This window comes from Pristiophorus japonicus, chromosome 13 (genome assembly GCF_044704955.1).
Source record: "Pristiophorus japonicus isolate sPriJap1 chromosome 13, sPriJap1.hap1, whole genome shotgun sequence".
In the NCBI taxonomy this organism is placed as follows: domain Eukaryota; kingdom Metazoa; phylum Chordata; class Chondrichthyes; family Pristiophoridae; genus Pristiophorus; species Pristiophorus japonicus.
The window spans coordinates 73,963,297-73,981,710 of record NC_091989.1 but is presented as its reverse complement, the minus strand read 5'-3'; the positions used below and the strand labels follow the sequence as shown (position 1 = coordinate 73,981,710).

Here is an 18,414-nt window from a genome sequence, read left to right as displayed (position 1 = left end):
CCCTGACCTGCTGTGGAGGGGTACAGTCCCTGGGCTCCCCCTGACCTGCTGTGGAGGGGTACAGTCCCTGGGCTCCCCCTGACCTGCTGTGGAGGGGTACAGTCCCTGGGCTCCCTCTGACCTGCTGTGGAGGGGTACAGTCCCTGGGCTCCCCCTGACCTGCTGTGGAGGGGTACAGTCCTGGGCTCCCCCTGTCCTGCTGTGGAGGGGTACAGTCCCTGGGCTCCCCCTGACCTGCTGTGGAGGGGTACAGTCCCTGGGCTCCCCCTGTCCTGCTGTGGAGGGCTACAGTCCTGGGCTCCCCCTGACCTGCTGTGGAGGGGTACAGTCCCTGGGCTCCCCCTGTCCTGCTGTGGAGGGGTACAGTCCCTGGGCTCCCCCTGTCCTGCTGTGGAGGGGTACAGTCCCTGGGCTCCCCCTGACCTGCTGTGGAGGGGTACAGTCTCTGGGCTCCCCCTGTCCTGCTCTGTATGGGGAAAGTCCTGGGCTCCCCCTGACCTGCTGTGGAGGGGCACAGTCCCTGGGCTCCCCCTGACCTGCTGTGGAGGGGTACAGTCCCTGGGCTCCCCCTGTCCTGCTGTGGAGGGGTACAGTCCCTGGGCTCCCCCTGTCCTACTGTGGAGGGGGAGAGTCCTGGGCTCCCCCTGACCTGCTGTGGAGGGGTACAGTCCCTGGGCTCCCCCTGACCTGCTGTGGAGGGGTACAGTCCCTGGGCTCCCCCTGACCTGCTGTGGAGGGGTACAGTCCTGGGCTCCCCCTGACCTGCTGTGGAGGGCTACAGTCCTGGGCTCCCCCTGACCTGCTGTGGAGGGGTACAGTCCCTGGGCTCCCCCTGTCCTGCTGTGGAGGGGTACAGTCCCTGGGCTCCCCCTGACCTGCTGTGGAGGGGTACAGTCCCTGGGCTCCCCCTGTCCTGCTGTGGAGGGGTACAGTCCCTGGGCTCCCCCTGACCTGCTGTGGAGGGGTACAGTCCCTGGGCTCCCTCTGACCTGCTGTGGAGGGGTACAGTCCCTGGGCTCCCCCTGACCTGCTGTGGAGGGGTACAGTCCCTGGGCTCCCCCTGTCCTGCTGTGGAGGGGTACAGTCCCTGGGATCCCCCTGTCCTGCTGTGGAGGGCTACAGTCCTGGGCTCCCCCTGACCTGCTGTGGAGGGGTACAGTCCCTGGGCTCCCCCTGTCCTGCTGTGGAGGGGTACAGTCCCTGGGCTCCCCCTGACCTGCTGTGGAGGGGTACAGTCCCTGGGCTCCCTCTGACCTGCTGTGGAGGGGTACAGTCCCTGGGCTCCCCCTGACCTGCTGTGGAGGGGTACAGTCCTGGGCTCCCCCTGTCCTGCTGTGGAGGGGTACAGTCCCTGGGCTCCCCCTGACCTGCTGTGGAGGGGTACAGTCCCTGGGCTCCCCCTGTCCTGCTGTGGAGGGCTACAGTCCTGGGCTCCCCCTGACCTGCTGTGGAGGGGTACAGTCCCTGGGCTCCCCCTGTCCTGCTGTGGAGGGGTACAGTCCCTGGGCTCCCCCTGACCTGCTGTGGAGAGGTACAGTCCCTGGGCTCCCACTGACCTGCTGTGGAGGGGTACAGTCCCTGGGCTCCCCCTGACCTGCTGTGGAGGGGTACAGTCCCTGGGCTCCCTCTGACCTGCTGTGGAGGGGTACAGTCCCTGGGCTCCCCCTGACCTGCTGTGGAGGGGTACAGTCCTGGGCTCCCCCTGTCCTGCTGTGGAGGGGTACAGTCCCTGGGCTCCCCCTGACCTGCTGTGGAGGGGTACAGTCCCGGGGCGCCCCCTGTCCTGCTGTGGAGGGGTACAGACCCTGGGCTCCCCCTGACCTGCTGTGGAGGGGTACAGTCCCTGGGCTCCCCCTGTCCTGCTGTGGAGGGCTACAGTCCTGGGCTCCCCCTGACCTGCTGTGGAGGGGTACAGTCCCTGGGCTCCCCCTGTCCTGCTGTGGAGGGCTACAGTCCTGGGCTCCCCCTGACCTGCTGTGGAGGGGTACAGTCCCTGGGCTCCCCCTGTCCTGCTGTGGAGGGGTACAGTCCCTGGGCTCCCCCTGTCCTGCTGTGGAGGGGTACAGTCCCTGGGCTCCCCCTGACCTGCTGTGGAGGGGTACAGTCTCTGGGCTCCCCCTGTCCTGCTCTGTAGGGGGAGAGTCCTGGGCTCCCCCTGACCTGCTGTGGAGGGGCACAGTCCCTGGGCACCCCCTGACCTGCTGTGGAGGGGTACAGTCCCTGGGCTCCCCCTGTCCTGCTGTGGAGGGGTACAGTCCCTGGGCTCCCCCTGTCCTGCTGTGGAGGGGGAGAGTCCTGGGCTCCCCCTGACCTGCTGTGGAGGGGTACAGTCCCTGGGCTCCCCCTGACCTGCTGTGGAGGGGTACAGTCCCTGGGCTCCCCCTGACCTGCTGTGGAGGGGTACAGTCCTGGGCTCCCCCTGACCTGCTGTGGAGGGGGAGAGTCCTGGGCTCCCCCTGACCTGCTGTGGAAGGGTACAGTCCCTGGGCTCCCCCTGTCCTGCTGTGGAGGGGGAGAGTCCTGTGCTCCCCCTGACCTGCTGTGGAGGGCTACAGTCCTGGGCTCCCCCTGACCTGCTGTGGAGGGGTACAGTCCCTGGGCTCCCCCTGTCCTGCTGTGGAGGTGTACAGTCCCTGGGCTCCCCCTGACCTGCTGTGGAGGGGTACTATCTCTGGGCTCCCTCTGACCTGCTGTGGAGGGGTACAGTCCCTGGGCTCCCCCTGACCTGCTGTGGAGGGGTACAGTCCCTGGGCTCCCCCTGTCCTGCTGTGGAGGGGTACAGTCCCTGGGCTCCCCCTGTCCTGCTGTGGAGGGGTACAGTCCCTGGGCTCCCCCTGACCTGCTGTGGAGGGGTACAGTCCCTGGGCTCCCCCTGTCCTGCTGTGGAGGGGTACAGTCCCTGGGCTCCCCCTGACCTGCTGTGGAGGGGTACAGTCCCTGGGCTCCTCCTGACCTGCTGTGGAGGGGTACAGACCCTGGGCTCCCCCTGACCTGCTGTGGAGGGGTACAGTCCCTGGGCTCCCCCTGTCCTGCTGTGGAGGGTTACAGTCCTGGGCTCCCCCTGACCTGCTGTGGAGGGGTACAGTCCCTGGGTTCCCCCTGTCCTGCTGTGGAGGGGTACAGTCCCTGGGCTCCCCCTGTCCTGCTGTGGAGGGGTACAGTCCCTGGGCTCCCCCTGTCCTGCTGTGGAGGTGTACAGTCTCTGGGCTCCCCCTGTCCTGCTCTGTAGGGGGAGAGTCCTGGGCTCCCCCTGACCTGCTGTGGAGGGGCACAGTCCCTGGGCTCCCCCTGACCTGCTGTGGAGGGGTACAGTCCCTGGGCTCCCCCTGTCCTGCTGTGGAGGGGTAAAGTCCCTGGGCTCCCCCTGTCCTGCTGTGGAGGGGGAGAGTCCTGGGCTCCCCCTGACCTGCTGTGGAGGCGTACAGTCCCTGGGCTCCCCCTGACCTGCTGTGGAGGGGTACAGTCCCTGGGCTCCCCCTGACCTGCTGTGGAGGGGTACAGTCCTGGGCTCCCCCTGACCTGCTGTGGAGGGGTACAGTCCCTGGCTCCCCCTGACCTGCTGTGGAGGGGTACAGTCCTGGGCTCCCCCTGTCCTGCTGTGGAGGGGGAGAGTCCTGGGCTCCCCCTGACCTGCTGTGGAGGGGTACAGTCCCTGGGCTCCCCCTGTCCTGCTGTGGAGGGGTACAGACCCTGGGCTCCCCCTGACCTGCTGTGGAGGGGTACAGTCCCTGGGCTCCCCCTGTCCTGCTGTGGAGGGCTACAGTCCTGGGCTCCCCCTGACCTGCTGTGGAGGGGTACAGTCCCTGGGCTCCCCCTGTCCTGCTGTGGAGGGGTACAGTCCCTGGGCTCCCCCTGTCCTGCTGTGGAGGGGTACAGTCCCTGGGCTCCCCCTGACCTGCTGTGGAGGGGTACAGTCTCTGGGCTCCCCCTGTCCTGCTCTGTAGGGGGAGAGTCCTGGGCTCCCCCTGACCTGCTGTGGAGGGGCACAGTCCCTGGGCACCCCCTGACCTGCTGTGGAGGGGTACAGTCCCTGGGCTCCCCCTGTCCTGCTGTGGAGGGGTACAGTACCTGGGCTCCCCCTGTCCTGCTGTGGAGGGGTAGAGTCCTGGGCTCCCCCTGACCTGCTGTGGAGGGGTACAGTCCCTGGGCTCCCCCTGACCTGCTGTGGAGGGGTACAGTCCCTGGGCTCCCCCTGACCTGCTGTGGAGGGGTACAGTCCTGGGCTCCCCCTGACCTGCTGTGGAGGGGGAGAGTCCTGGGCTCCCCCTGACCTGCTGTGGAGGGGTACAGTCCCTGGGCTCCCCCTGACCTGCTGTGGAGGGGTACAGTCCCTGGGCTCCCCCTGTCCTGCTGTGGAGGGCTACAGTCCTGGGCTCCCCCTGACCTGCTGTGGAGGGGTACAGACCCTGGGCTCCCCCTGACCTGCTGTGGAGGGGTACAGTCCCTGGGCTCCCCCTGTCCTGCTGTGGAGGGCTACAGTCCTGGGCTCCCCCTGACCTGCTGTGGAGGGGTACAGTCCCTGGGCTCCCCCTGTCCTGCTGTGGAGGGCTACAGTCCTGGGCTCCCCCTGACCTGCTGTGGAGGGGTACAGTCCCTGGGCTCCCCCTGTCCTGCTGTGGAGGGGTACAGTCCCTGGGCTCCCCCTGTCCTGCTGTGGAGGGGTACAGTCCCTGGGCTCCCCCTGACCTGCTGTGGAGGGGTACAGTCTCTGGGCTCCCCCTGTCCTGCTCTGTAGGGGGAGAGTCCTGGGCTCCCCCTGACCTGCTGTGGAGGGGCACAGTCCCTGGGCACCCCCTGACCTGCTGTGGAGGGGTACAGTCCCTGGGCTCCCCCTGTCCTGCTGTGGAGGGGTACAGTCCCTGGGCTCCCCCTGTCCTGCTGTGGAGGGGGAGAGTCCTGGGCTCCCCCTGACCTGCTGTGGAGGGGTACAGTCCCTGGGCTCCCCCTGACATGCTGTGGAGGGGTACAGTCCCTGGGCTCCCCCTGACCTGCTGTGGAGGGGTACAGTCCTGGGCTCCCCCTGACCTGCTGTGGAGGGGGAGAGTCCTGGGCTCCCCCTGACCTGCTGTGGAGGGGTACAGTCCCTGGGCTCCCCCTGTCCTGCTGTGGAGGGGGAGAGTCCTGTGCTCCCCCTGACCTGCTGTGGAGGGCTACAGTCCTGGGCTCCCTATGACCTGCTGTGGAGGGGTACAGTCCCTGGGCTCCCCCTGTCCTGCTGTGGAGGTGTACAGTCCCTGGGCTCCCCCTGACCTGCTGTGGAGGGGTACAGTCCCTGGGCTCCCCCTGTCCTGCTGTGGAGGGGTACAGTCCCTGGGCTCCCCCTGACCTGCTGTGGAGGGGTACAGTCTCTGGGCTCCCACTGACCTGCTGTGGAGGGGTACAGTCCCTGGGCTCCCCCTGACCTGCTGTGGAGGGGTACAGTCCCTGGGCTCCCCCTGTCCTGCTGTGGAGGGGTACAGTCCCTGGGCTCCCCCTGTCCTGCTGTGGAGGGGTACAGTCCCTGGGCTCCCCCTGACCTGCTGTGGAGGGGTACAGTCCCTGGGCTCCCCCTGTCCTGCTGTGGAGGGGTACAGTCCCTGGGCTCCGCCTGACCTGCTGTGGAGGGGTACAGTCCCTGGGCTCCTCCTGACCTGCTGTGGAGGGGTACAGACCCTGGGCTCCCCCTGACCTGCTGTGGAGGGGTACAGTCCCTGGGCTCCCCCTGTCCTGCTGTGGAGGGCTACAGTCCTGGGCTCCCCCTGACCTGCTGTGGAGGGGTACAGTCCCTGGGCTCCCCCTGTCCTGCTGTGGAGGGGTACATTCCCTGGGCTCCCCCTGTCCTGCTGTGGAGGGGTACAGTCCCTGGGCTCCCCCTGACCTGCTGTGGAGGTGTACAGTCTCTGGGCTCCCCCTGTCCTGCTCTGTAGGGGGAGAGTCCTGGGCTCCCCCTGACCTACTGTGGAGGGGCACAGTCCCTGGGCTCCCCCTGACCTGCTGTGGAGGGGTACAGTCCCTGGGCTCCCCCTGTCCTGCTGTGGAGGGGTAAAGTCCCTGGGCTCCCCCTGTCCTGCTGTGGAGGGGGAGAGTCCTGGGCTCCCCCTGACCTGCTGTGGAGGGGTACAGTCCCTGGGCTCCCCCTGTCCTGCTGTGGAGGGGTAAAGTCCCTGGGCTCCCCCTGTCCTGCTGTGGAGGGGGAGAGTCCTGGGCTCCCCCTGACCTGCTGTGGAGGCGTACAGTCCCTGGGCTCCCCCTGACCTGCTGTGGAGGGGTACAGTCCCTGGGCTCCCCCTGACCTGCTGTGGAGGGGTACAGTCCTGGGCTCCCCCTGACCTGCTGTGGAGGGGGAGAGTCCTGGGCTCCCCCTGACCTGCTGTGGAGGGGTACAGTCCCTGGGCTACCCCTGACCTGCTGTGGAGGGGTACAGTCCCTGGGCTCCCCCTGACCTGCTTTGGAGGGGTACAGTCCCTGGGCTCCCCGTGACCTGCTGTGGAGGGGTACAGTCCCTGGGCTCCCCCTGACCTGCTGTGGAGGGGTACAGTCCTGGGCTCCCCCTGACCTGCTGTGGAGGGGGAGAGTCCTGGGCTCCCCCTGACCTGCTGTGGAGGGGTACACTACCTGGGCTCTCCCTGTCCTGCTGTGGAGGGGTACAGTCCTGGGCTCCCCCTGACCTGCTGTGGAGGGGTACAGTCCCTGGCTCCCCCTGACCTGCTGTGGAGGGGTACAGTCCTGGGCTCCCGCTGTCCTGCTGTGGAGGGGGAGAGTCCTGGGCTCCCCCTGACCTGCTGTGGAGGGGTACAGTCCCTGGGCTCCCCCTGACCTGCTGTGGAGGGGAGAGTCCTGGGCTCCCCCTGTCCTGCTGTGGAGGGGTACAGTCCCTGGGCTCCCCCTGACCTGCTGTGGAGGGGTACAGTCCCTGGGCTCCCCCTGTCCTGCTGTGGAGGGGTACAGTCCCTGGGCTCCCCCTGACCTGCTGTGGAGGGGTACAGTCTCTGGGCTCCCCCTGTCCTGCTCTGTAGGGGGAGAGTCCTGGGCTCCCCCTGACCTGCTGTGGAGGGGCACAGTCCCTGGGCTCCCCCTGACCTGCTGTGGAGGGGTACAGTCCCTGGGCTCCCCCTGTCCTGCTGTGGAGGGGTACAGTCCCTGGGCTCCACCTGTCCTGCTGTGGAGGGGGAGAGTCCTGGGCTCCCCCTGACCTGCTGTGGAGGGGTACAGTCCCTGGGCTCCCCCTGACCTGCTGTGGAGGGGTACAGTCCTGGGCTCCCCCTGACCTGCTGTGGAGGGGGAGAGTCCTGGGCTCCCCCTGACCTGCTGTGGAGGGGTACAGTCCCTGGGCTCCCCCTGTCCTGCTGTGGAGGGGGAGAGTCCTGGGCTCCCCCTGACCTGCTGTGGAGGGCTACAGTCCTGGGCTCCCCCTGACCTGCTGTGGAGGGGTACAGTCCCTGGGCTCCCCCTGTCCTGCTGTGGAGGGGTACAGTCCCTGGGCTCCCCCTGACCTGCTGTGGAGGGGTACAGTCCCTGGGCTCCCCCTGTCCTGCTGTGGAGGGGTACAGTCCCTGGGCTCCCCCTGACCTGCTGTGGAGGGGTACAGTCCCTGGGCTCCCTCTGACCTGCTGTGGAGGGGTACAGTCCCTGGGCTCCCCCTGACCTGCTGTGGAGGGGTACAGTCCCTGGGCTCCCCCTGTCCTGCTGTGGAGGGGTACAGTCCCTGGGCTCCCCCTGTCCTGCTGTGGAGGGCTACAGTCCTGGGCTCCCCCTGACCTGCTGTGGAGGGGTACAGTCCCTGGGCTCCCCCTGTCCTGCTGTGGAGGGGTACAGTCCCTGGGCTCCCCCTGACCTGCTGTGGAGGGGTACAGTCCCTGGGCTCCCCCTGACCTGCTGTGGAGGGGTACAGTCCCTGGGCTCCCCCTGACCTGCTGTGGAGGGGTACAGTCCCTGGGCTCCCTCTGACCTGCTGTGGAGGGGTACAGTCCCTGGGCTCCCCCTGACCTGCTGTGGAGGGGTACAGTCCTGGGCTCCCCCTGTCCTGCTGTGGAGGGGTACAGTCCCTGGGCTCCCCCTGACCTGCTGTGGAGGGGTACAGTCCCTGGGCTCCCCCTGTCCTGCTGTGGAGGGGTACAGACCCTGGGCTCCCCCTGACCTGCTGTGGAGGTGTACAGTCCCTGGGCTCCCCCTGTCCTGCTGTGGAGGGCTACAGTCCTGGGCTCCCCCTGACCTGCTGTGGAGGGGTACAGTCCCTGGGCTCCCCCTGTCCTGCTGTGGAGGGGTACAGTCCCTGGGCTCCCCCTGTCCTGCTGTGGAGGGGTACAGTCCCTGGGCTCCCCCTGACCTGCTGTGGAGGGGTACAGTCTCTGGGCTCCCCCTGTCCTGCTGTGGAGGGGTACAGTCCCTGGGCTCCACCTGACCTGCTGTGGAGGGGCACAGTCCCTGGGCTCCCCCTGACCTGCTGTGGAGGGGTACAGTCCCTGGGCTCCCCCTGACCTGCTGTGGAGGGGTACAGTCCCTGGGCTCCCCCTGTCCTGCTGTGGAGGGGGAGAGTCCTGGGCTCCCCCTGACCTGCTGTGGAGGGGTACAGTCCCTGGGCTCCCCCTGACCTGCTGTGGAGGGGTACAGTCCCTGGGCTCCCCCTGACCTGCTGTGGAGGGGTACAGTCCTGGGCTCCCCCTGACCTGCTGTGGAGGGGGAGAGTCCTGGGCTCCCCCTGACCTGCTGTGGAGGGGTACAGTCCCTGGGCTCCCCCTGTCCTGCTGTGGAGGGGGAGAGTCCTGGGCTCCTCCTGACCTGCTGTGGAGGGGTACAGTCCCTGGGCTCCCCCTGACCTGCTGTGGAGGGGTACAGACCCTGGGCTCCCCCTGACCTGCTGTGGAGGGGTACAGTCCCTGGGCTCCCCGTGACCTGCTGTGGAGTGGTACAGTCCCTGGGCTCCCCCTGACCTGCTGTGGAGGGGTACAGTCCCTGGGCTCCCCCTGACCTGCTGTGGAGGGGTACAGTTCCTGGGCTCCCCCTGACCTGCTGTGGAGGGGTACAGTCCTGGGCTCCCCCTGTCCTGCTGTGGAGGGGTACAGTCCCTGGGCTCCCCCTGACCTGCTGTGGAGGGGTACAGTCCCTGGGCTCCCCCTGTCCTGCTGTGGAGGGGGAGAGTCCTGGGCTCCCCCTGACCTGCTGTGGAGGGGTACAGTCCTGGGCTCCCCCTGTCCTGCTGTGGAGGGGTACAGTCTCTGGGCTTCCCCTGTCCTGCTCTGTAGGGGGAGAGTCCTGGGCTCCCCCTGACCTGCTGTGGAGGGGCACAGTCTCTGGGCTCCCCCTGACCTGCTGTGGAGGGGTACAGTCCCTGGGCTCCCCCTGTCCTGCTGTGGAGGGGTACAGTCCCTGGGCTCCCCCTGTCCTGCTGTGGAGGGGGAGAGTCCTGGGCTCCCCCTGACCTGCTGTGGAGGGGTACAGTCCCTGGGCTCCCCCTGACCTGCTGTGGAGGGGTACAGTCCCTGGGCTCCCCCTGACCTGCTGTGGAGGGGTACAGTCCTGGGCTCCCCCTGACCTGCTGTGGAGGGGGAGAGTCCTGGGCTCCCCCTGACCTGCTGTGGAGGGGTACAGTCCCTGGGCTCCCTCTGACCTGCTGTGGAGGGGAACAGTCCCTGGGCTCCCCCTGACCTGCTGTGGAGGGGTACAGTCCCTGGGCTTCGCCTGTCCTGCTGTGGAGGGGTACAGTCCCTGGGCTCCCCCTGTCCTGCTGTGGAGGGCTACAGTCCTGGGCTCCCCCTGACCTGCTGTGGAGGGGTACAGTCCCTGGGCTCCCCCTGTCCTGCTGTGGAGGGGTACAGTCCCTGGGCTCCCCCTGACCTGCTGTGGAGAGGTACAGTCCCTGGGCTCCCCCTGACCTGCTGTGGAGGGGTACAGTCCCTGGGCTCCCCCTGACCTGCTGTGGAGGGGTACAGTCCCTGGGCTCCCTCTGACCTGCTGTGGAGGGGTACAGTCCCTGGGCTCCCCCTGACCTGCTGTGGAGGGGTACAGTCCTGGGCTCCCCCTGTCCTGCTGTGGAGGGGTACAGTCCCTGGGCTCCCCCTGACCTGCTGTGGAGGGGTACAGTCCCTGGGCTCCCCCTGTCCTGCTGTGGAGGGGTACAGACCCTGGGCTCCCCCTGACCTGCTGTGGAGGGGTACAGTCCCTGGGCTCCCCCTGTCCTGCTGTGGAGGGCTCCAGTCCTGGGCTCCCCCTGACCTGCTGTGGAGGGGTACAGTCCCTGGGCTCCCCCTGTCCTGCTGTGGAGGGGTACAGTCCCTGGGCTCCCCCTGTCCTGCTGTGGAGGGGTACAGTCCCTGGGCTCCCCCTGACCTGCTGTGGAGGGGTACAGTCTCTGGGCTCCCCCTGTCCTGCTCTGTAGGGGGAGAGTACTGGGCTCCCCCTGACCTGCTGTGGAGGGGCACAGTCCCTGGGCACCCCCTGACCTGCTGTGGAGGGGTACAGTCCCTGGGCTCCCCCTGTCCTGCTCTGGAGGGGTACAGTCCCTGGGCTCCCCCTGTCCTGCTGTGGAGGGGGAGAGTCCTGGGCTCCCCCTGACCTGCTGTGGAGGGGTACAGTCCCTGGGCTCCCCCTGACCTGCTGTGGAGGGGTACAGTCCCTGGGCTCCCCCTGACCTGCTGTGGAGGGGTACAGTCCTGGGCTCCCCCTGACCTGCTGTGGAGGGGGAGAGTCCTGGGCTCCCCCTGACCTGCTGTGGAGGGGTACAGTCCCTGGGCTCCCCCTGTCCTGCTGTGGAGGGGTACAGTCCCTGGGCTCCCCCTGTCCTGCTGTGGAGGGCTACAGTCCTGGGCTCCCCCTGACCTGCTGTGGAGGGGTACAGTCCCTGGGCTCCCCCTGTCCTGCTGTGGAGGGGTACAGTCCCTGGGCTCCCCCTGACCTGCTGTGGAGAGGTACAGTCCCTGGGCTCCCCCTGACCTGCTGTGGAGGGGTACAGTCCCTGGGCTCCCCCTGACCTGCTGTGAAGGGGTACAGTCCCTGGGCTCCCTCTGACCTGCTGTGGAGGGGTACAGTCCCTGGGCTCCCCCTGACCTGCTGTGGAGGGGTACAGTCCTGGGCTCCCCCTGTCCTGCTGTGGAGGGGTACAGTCCCTGGGCTCCCCCTGACCTGCTGTGGAGGGGTACAGTCCCGGGGCTCCCCCTGTCCTGCTGTGGAGGGGTACAGACCCTGGGCTCCCCCTGACCTGCTGTGGAGGGGTACAGTCCCTGGGCTCCCCCTGTCCTGCTGTGGAGGGCTACAGTCCTGGGCTCCCCCTGACCTGCTGTGGAGGGGTACAGTCCCTGGGCTCCCCCTGTCCTGCTGTGGAGGGGTACAGTCCCTGGGCTCCCCCTGTCCTGCTGTGGAGGGGTACAGTCCCTGGGCTCCCCCTGACCTGCTGTGGAGGGGTACAGTCTCTGGGCTCCCCCTGTCCTGCTCTGTAGGGGGAGAGTCCTGGGCTCCCCCTGACCTGCTGTGGAGGGGCACAGTCCCTGGGCACCCCCTGACCTGCTGTGGAGGGGTACAGTCCCTGGGCTCCCCCTGTCCTGCTGTGGAGGGGTACAGTCCCTGGGCTCCCCCTGTCCTGCTGTGGAGGGGGAGATTCCTGGGCTCCCCCTGACCTGCTGTGGAGGGGTACAGTCCCTGGGCTCCCCCTGACCTGCTGTGGAGGGGTACAGTCCCTGGGCTCCCCCTGACCTGCTGTGGAGGGGTACAGCCCTGGGCTCCCCCTGACCTGCTGTGGAGGGGGAGAGTCCTGGGCTCCCCCTGACCTGCTGTGGAGGGGTACAGTCCCTGGGCTCCCCCTGTCCTGCTGTGGAGGGGGAGAGTCCTGTGCTCCCCCTGACCTGCTGTGGAGGGCTACAGTCCTGGGCTCCCCCTGACCTGCTGTGGAGGGGTACAGTCCCTGGGCTCCCCCTGTCCTGCTGTGGAGGTGTACAGTCCCTGGGCTCCCCCTGACCTGCTGTGGAGGGGTACAGTCCCTGGGCTCCCCCTGTCCTGCTGTGGAGGGGTACAGTCCCTGGGCTCCCCCTGACCTGCTGTGGAGGGGTACAGTCCCTGGGCTCCCTCTGACCTGCTGTGGAGGGGTACAGTCCCTGGGCTCCCCCTGACCTGCTGTGGAGGGGTACAGTCCCTGGGCTCCCCCTGTCCTGCTGTGGAGGGGTACAGTCCCTGGGCTCCCCCTGTCCTGCTGTGGAGGGCTACAGTCCTGGGCTCCCCCTGACCTGCTGTGGAGGGGTACAGTCCCTGGGCTCCCCCTGTCCTGCTGTGGAGGGGTACAGTCCCTGGGCTCCCCCTGACCTGCTGTGGAGGGGTACAGTCCCTGGGCTCCTCCTGACCTGCTGTGGAGGGGTACAGACCCTGGGCTCCCCCTGACCTGCTGTGGAGGGGTACAGTCCCTGGGCTCCCCCTGTCCTGCTGTGGAGGGCTACAGTCCTGGGCTCCCCCTGACCTGCTGTGGAGGGGTACAGTCCCTGGGCTCCCCCTGTCCTGCTGTGGAGGGGTACAGTCCCTGGGCTCCCCCTGTCCTGCTGTGGAGGGGTACAGTCCCTGGGCTCCCCCTGACCTGCTGTGGAGGTGTACAGTCTCTGGGCTCCCCCTGTCCTGCTCTGTAGGGGGAGAGTCCTGGGCTCCCCCTGACCTGCTGTGGAGGGGCACAGTCCCTGGGCTCCCCCTGACCTGCTGTGGAGGGGTACAGTCCCTGGGCTCCCCCTGTCCTGCTGTGGAGGGGTACAGTCCCTGGGCTCCCCCTGTCCTGCTGTGGAGGGGGAGAGTCCTGGGCTCCCCCTGACCTGCTGTGGAGGGGTACAGTCCCTGGGCTCCCCCTGACCTGCTGTGGAGGGGTACAGTCCCTGGGCTCCCCCTGACCTGCTGTGGAGGGGTACAGTCCTGGGCTCCCCCTGACCTGCTGTGGAGGGGGAGAGTCCTGGGCTCCCCCTGACCTGCTGTGGAGGGGTACAGTCCCTGGGCTCCCCCTGTCCTGCTGTGGAGGGGGAGAGCCCTGGGCTCCCCCTGACCTGCTGTGGAGGGGTACAGTCCCTGGGCTCCCCCTGACCTGCTGTGGAGGGGTACAGTCCCTGGGCTCCCCCTGACCTGCTGTGGAGGGGTACAGTCCCTGGGCTCCCCGTGACCTGCTGTGGAGGCGTACAGTCCCTGGGCTCCCCCTGACCTGCTGTGGAGGGGTACAGTCCTGGGCTCCCCCTGACCTGCTGTGGAGGGGGAGAGTCCTGGGCTCCCCCTGACCTGCTGTGGAGGGGTACACTACCTGGGCTCTCCCTGTCCTGCTGTGGAGGGGTACAGTCCTGGGCTCCCCCTGACCTGCTGTGGAGGGGTACAGTCCCTGGCTCCCCCTGACCTGCTGTGGAGGGGTACAGTCCTGGGCTCCCCCTGTCCTGCTGTGGAGGGGGAGAGTCCTGGGCTCCCCCTGACCTGCTGTGGAGGGGTACAGTCCCTGGGCTCCCCCTGACCTGCTGTGGAGGGGGAGAGTCCTGGGCTCCCCCTGTCCTGCTGTGGAGGGGTACAGTCCCTGGGCTCCCCCTGACCTGCTGTGGAGGGGTACAGTCCCTGGGCTCCCCCTGTCCTGCTGTGGAGGGGTACAGTCCCTGGGCTCCCCCTGACCTGCTGTGGAGGGGTACAGTCTCTGGGCTCCCCCTGTCCTGCTCTGTAGGGGGAGAGTCCTGGGCTCCCCCTGACCTGCTGTGGAGGGGCACAGTCCCTGGGCTCCCCCTGACCTGCTGTGGAGGGGTACAGTCCCTGGGCTCCCCCTGTCCTGCTGTGGTGGGGTACAGTCCCTGGGCTCCACCTGTCCTGCTGTGGAGGGGGAGAGTCCTGGGCTCCCCCTGACCTGCTGTGGAGGGGTACAGTCCCTGGGCTCCCCCTGACCTGCTGTGGAGGGGTACAGTCCCTGGGCTCCCCCTGACCTGCTGTGGAGGGGTACAGTCCTGGGCTCCCCCTGACCTGCTGTGGAGGGGGAGAGTCCTGGGCTCCCCCTGACCTGCTGTGGAGGGGTACAGTCCCTGGGCTCCCCCTGTCCTGCTGTGGAGGGGGAGAGTCCTGGGCTCCCCCTGACCTGCTGTGGAGGGCTACAGTCCTGGGTTCCCCCTGACCTGCTGTGGAGGGGTACAGTCCCTGGGCTCCCCCTGTCCTGCTGTGGAGGGGTACAGTCCCTGGGCTCCCCCTGACCTGCTGTGGAGGGGTACAGTCCCTGGGCTCCCCCTGTCCTGCTGTGGAGGGGTACAGTCCCTGGGCTCCCCCTGACCTGCTGTGGAGGGGTACAGTCCCTGGGCTCCCTCTGACCTGCTGTGGAGGGGTACAGTCCCTGGGCTCCCCCTGACCTGCTGTGGAGGGGTACAGTCCCTGGGCTCCCCCTGTCCTGCTGTGGAGGGGTACAGTCCCTGGGCTCCCCCTGTCCTGCTGTGGAGGGCTACAGTCCTGGGCTCCCCCTGACCTGCTGTGGAGGGGTACAGTCCCTGGGCTCCCCCTGTCCTGCTGTGGAGGGGTACAGTCCCTGGGCTCCCCCTGACCTGCTGTGGAGGGGTACAGTCCCTGGGCTCCCCCTGACCTGCTGTGGAGGGGTACAGTCCCTGGGCTCCCCCTGACCTGCTGTGGAGGGGTACAGTCCCTGGGCTCCCTCTGACCTGCTGTGGAGGGGTACAGTCCCTGGGCTCCCCCTGACCTGCTGTGGAGGGGTACAGTCCTGGGCTCCCCCTGTCCTGCTGTGGAGGGGTACAGTCCCTGGGCTCCCCCTGACCTGCTGTGGAGGGGTACAGTCCCTGGGCTCCCCCTGTCCTGCTGTGGAGGGGTACAGACCCTGGGCTCCCCCTGACCTGCTGTGGAGGTGTACAGTCCCTGGGCTCCCCCTGTCCTGCTGTGGAGGGCTACAGTCCTGGGCTCCCCCTGACCTGCTGTGGAGGGGTACAGTCCCTGGGCTCCCCCTGTCCTGCTGTGGAGGGGTACAGTCCCTGGGCTCCCCCTGTCCTGCTGTGGAGGGGTACAGTCCCTGGGCTCCCCCTGACCTGCTGTGGAGGGGTACAGTCTCTGGGCTCCCCCTGTCCTGCTGTGGAGGGGTACAGTCCCTGGGCTCCCCCTGACCTGCTGTGGAGGGGCACAGTCCCTGGGCTCCCCCTGACCTGCTGTGGAGGGGTACAGTCCCTGGGCTCCCCCTGTCCTGCTGTGGAGGGGTACAGTCCCTGGGCTCCCCCTGTCCTGCTGTGGAGGGGGAGAGTCCTGGGCTCCCCCTGACCTGCTGTGGAGGGGTACAGTCCCTGGGCTCCCCCTGACCTGCTGTGGAGGGGTACAGTCCCTGGGCTCCCCCTGACCTGCTGTGGAGGGGTACAGTCCCTGGGCTCCCCCTGTCCTGCTGTGGAGGGGTACAGACCCTGGGCTCCCCCTGACCTGCTGTGGAGGTGTACAGTCCCTGGGCTCCCCCTGTCCTGCTGTGGAGGGCTACAGTCCTGGGCTCCCCCTGACCTGCTGTGGAGGGGTACAGTCCCTGGGCTCCCCCTGTCCTGCTGTGGAGGGGTACAGTCCCTGGGCTCCCCCTGTCCTGCTGTGGAGGGGTACAGTCCCTGGGCTCCCCCTGACCTGCTGTGGAGGGGTACAGTCTCTGGGCTCCCCCTGTCCTGCTGTGGAGGGGTACAGTCCCTGGGCTCCCCCTGACCTGCTGTGGAGGGGCACAGTCCCTGGGCTCCCCCTGACCTGCTGTGGAGGGGTACAGTCCCTGGGCTCCCCCTGTCCTGCTGTGGAGGGGTACAGTCCCTGGGCTCCCCCTGTCCTGCTGTGGAGGGGGAGAGTCCTGGGCTCCCCCTGACCTGCTGTGGAGGGGTACAGTCCCTGGGCTCCCCCTGACCTGCTGTGGAGGGGTACAGTCCCTGGGCTCCCCCTGACCTGCTGTGGAGGGGTACAGTCCTGGGCTCCCCCTGACCTGCTGTGGAGGGGGAGAGTCCTGGGCTCCGCCTGACCTGCTGTGGAGGGGTACAGTCCCTGGGCTCCCCCTGTCCTGCTGTGGAGGGGGAGAGTCCTGGGCTCCCCCTGACCTGCTGTGGAGGGGTACAGTCCCTGGGCTCCCCCTGACCTGCTGTGGAGGGGTACAGTCCCTGGGCTCCCCCTGACCTGCTGTGGAGGGGTACAGTCCCTGGGCTCCCCGTGACCTGCTGTGGAGTGGTACAGTCCCTGGGCTCCCCCTGACCTGCTGTGGAGGGGTACAGTCCTGGGCTCCCCCTGACCTGCTGTGGAGGGGGAGAGTCCTGGGCTCCCCCTGACCTGCTGTGGAGGGGTACACTACCTGGGCTCTCCCTGTCCTGCTGTGGAGGGGTACAGTCCTGGGCTCCCCCTGACCTGCTGTGGAGGGGTACAGTCCCTGGCTCCCCCTGACCTGCTGTGGAGGGGTACAGTCCTGGGCTCCCCCTGTCCTGCTGTGGAGGGGTACAGTCCCTGGGCTCCCCCTGTCCTGCTGTGGAGGGGTACAGTCCTGGGCTCCACCTGTCCTGCTGTGGAGGGGTACAGTCCTGGGCTCCCCCTGTCCTGCTGTGGAGGGGTACAATCCCTGGGCTCCCCCTGACCTGCTGTGGAGGGGTACAGTCCTGGGCTCCCCCTGTCCTGCTGTGGAGGGGGAGAGTCCTGGGCTCCCCCTGACCTGCTGTGGAGGGGTACAGTCCCTGGGCTCCCCCTGACCTGCTGTGGAGGGGGAGAGTCCTGGGCTCCCCCTGACCTGCTGTGGAGGGGTACAGTCCCTGGGCTCCCCCTGACCTGCTGTGGAGGGGTACAGTTCCTGGCTCCCCCTGACCTGCTGTGGAGGGGTACAGTCCTGGGCTCCCCCTGTCCTGCTGTGGAGGGGGAGAGTCCTGGGCTCCCCCTGACCTGCTGTGGAGGGGTACAGTCCTGGGCTCCCCCTGTCCTGCTGTGGAGGGGGAGAGTCCTGGGCTCCCCCTGACCTGCTGTGGAGGGGTACAGTCCCTGGGCTCCCCCTGACCTGCTGTGGAGGGGTACAGTCCTGGGCTCCCCCTGTCCTGCTGTGGAGGGGGAGAGTCCTGGGCTCCCCCTGACCTGCTGTGGAGGGGGAGAGTCCTGGGCTCCCCCTGACCTGCTGTGGAGGGGGAGAGTCCTGGGCTCCCCCTGACCTGCTGTGGAGGGGGAGAGTCCTGGGCTCCCCCTGACCTGCTGTGGAGGGGGAGAGTCCTGGGCTCCCCCTGACCTGCTGTGGAGGGGTACAGTCCCTGGGCTCCCCCTGACCTGCTGTGGATGGGTACAGTCCCTGGGCTCCCCCTGTCCTGCTGTGGAGGGGTACAGTCCCTGGGCTCCCCCTGACCTGCTGTGGAGGGGTACAGTCCCTGGGCTCCCCCTGTCCTGCTGTGGAGGGGTACAGTCCCTGGGCTCCCCCTGACCTGCTGTGGAGGGGTACAGTCCCTGGGCTCCCCCTGACCTGCTGTGGAGGGGGAGAGTCCCTGGGCTCCCCCTGACCTGCCCAGGTCCGCGCCCCTGCCTCTCCCCGCCCTCTGGCGGCTGCTGGCGGAACTGACTACACCTGGCGCGGCGTTTCCCGCTCTTGGCCAGCAGGGGGCGCCGCTGCTCCATTCCCGCCACCGGGAAGCGGCCGGAGACAGGGGCCGGTGGCCGGAGAAAGTGGCCGGAGACAGGTGGCCGGTGGCCGGAGCCGCAGCGCCCTCGCAGGAGCCGCCACCCCGCAGATATGAAGCGGAGCCTGCGGCCCGGCCGTGGCAGTGGGCGGAACTGCGAGTCGCGGCTTTAAAGATATTTGCCGAGTTTTAGCTCCAGACCTCGTGGCGCAACGGTAGCGCGTCTGACTCCAGATCAGAAGGCTGCGTGTTCGAATCACGTCGGGGTCACACTTTTACATCTGGCACCACATTCACCTATTTATTGTTAGTCATATTGAAAATATCTTACACAATTATTGCAATCTTTCATTATATTATTAGATTTTATTTACTATATGTTGCATATATTTTACATGATTATTGAAATCCCCATGTTTACTAATTCCTCACATAATTTATTCTATATTGTATTTGAGAAGCTTGTTGCAATCCCAGGCCCCACTGTTGTCTGCAAGCTCATGCTCGCCCCCTACTGGAATCTCCCCCCCTGGGCACTGTCCCTGGGCCCTGTCCCCAGGCACTGCCCCTGGGCACTGCCTGCTGTCCCTGGGCCCTGTCCCCAGGCCCTGTCCCCGGACCCTGTCCCCAGGCCCTGTCCCCGGACCCTGTCCCCAGGCACTGCCCCTGGGCACTGCCTGCTGTCCCTGGGCCCTGTCCCTAGGCCCTGTCCCTGGGCCCTGTCCCCGGCCCTGTCCCCGGACCCTGTCCCTAGGCCCTGTCCCTGGGCCCTGTCCCCGGGCCCTGTCCCTGGGCCCTGTCCCTAGGCCCTGTCCCTGGGCCCTGTCCCCGGACCCTTTCCCTAGGCCCTGTCCCTGGGCCCTGTCCCCGGGCC

At 67.7% G+C, this 18,414-nt stretch overlaps 1 non-coding gene across 1 annotated transcript; it reads left to right on the top strand.

Moving 5' to 3' along the window:
* Nucleotides 1-17,738: 17,738 nt before the first annotated feature.
* trnaw-cca (transfer RNA tryptophan (anticodon CCA)) lies at nucleotides 17,739-17,810 on the top strand. The gene has a single exon. It is a non-coding gene; the product is annotated as a tRNA-Trp (tRNA).
* The last annotated feature ends 604 nt before the right edge of the window (nucleotides 17,811-18,414 follow it).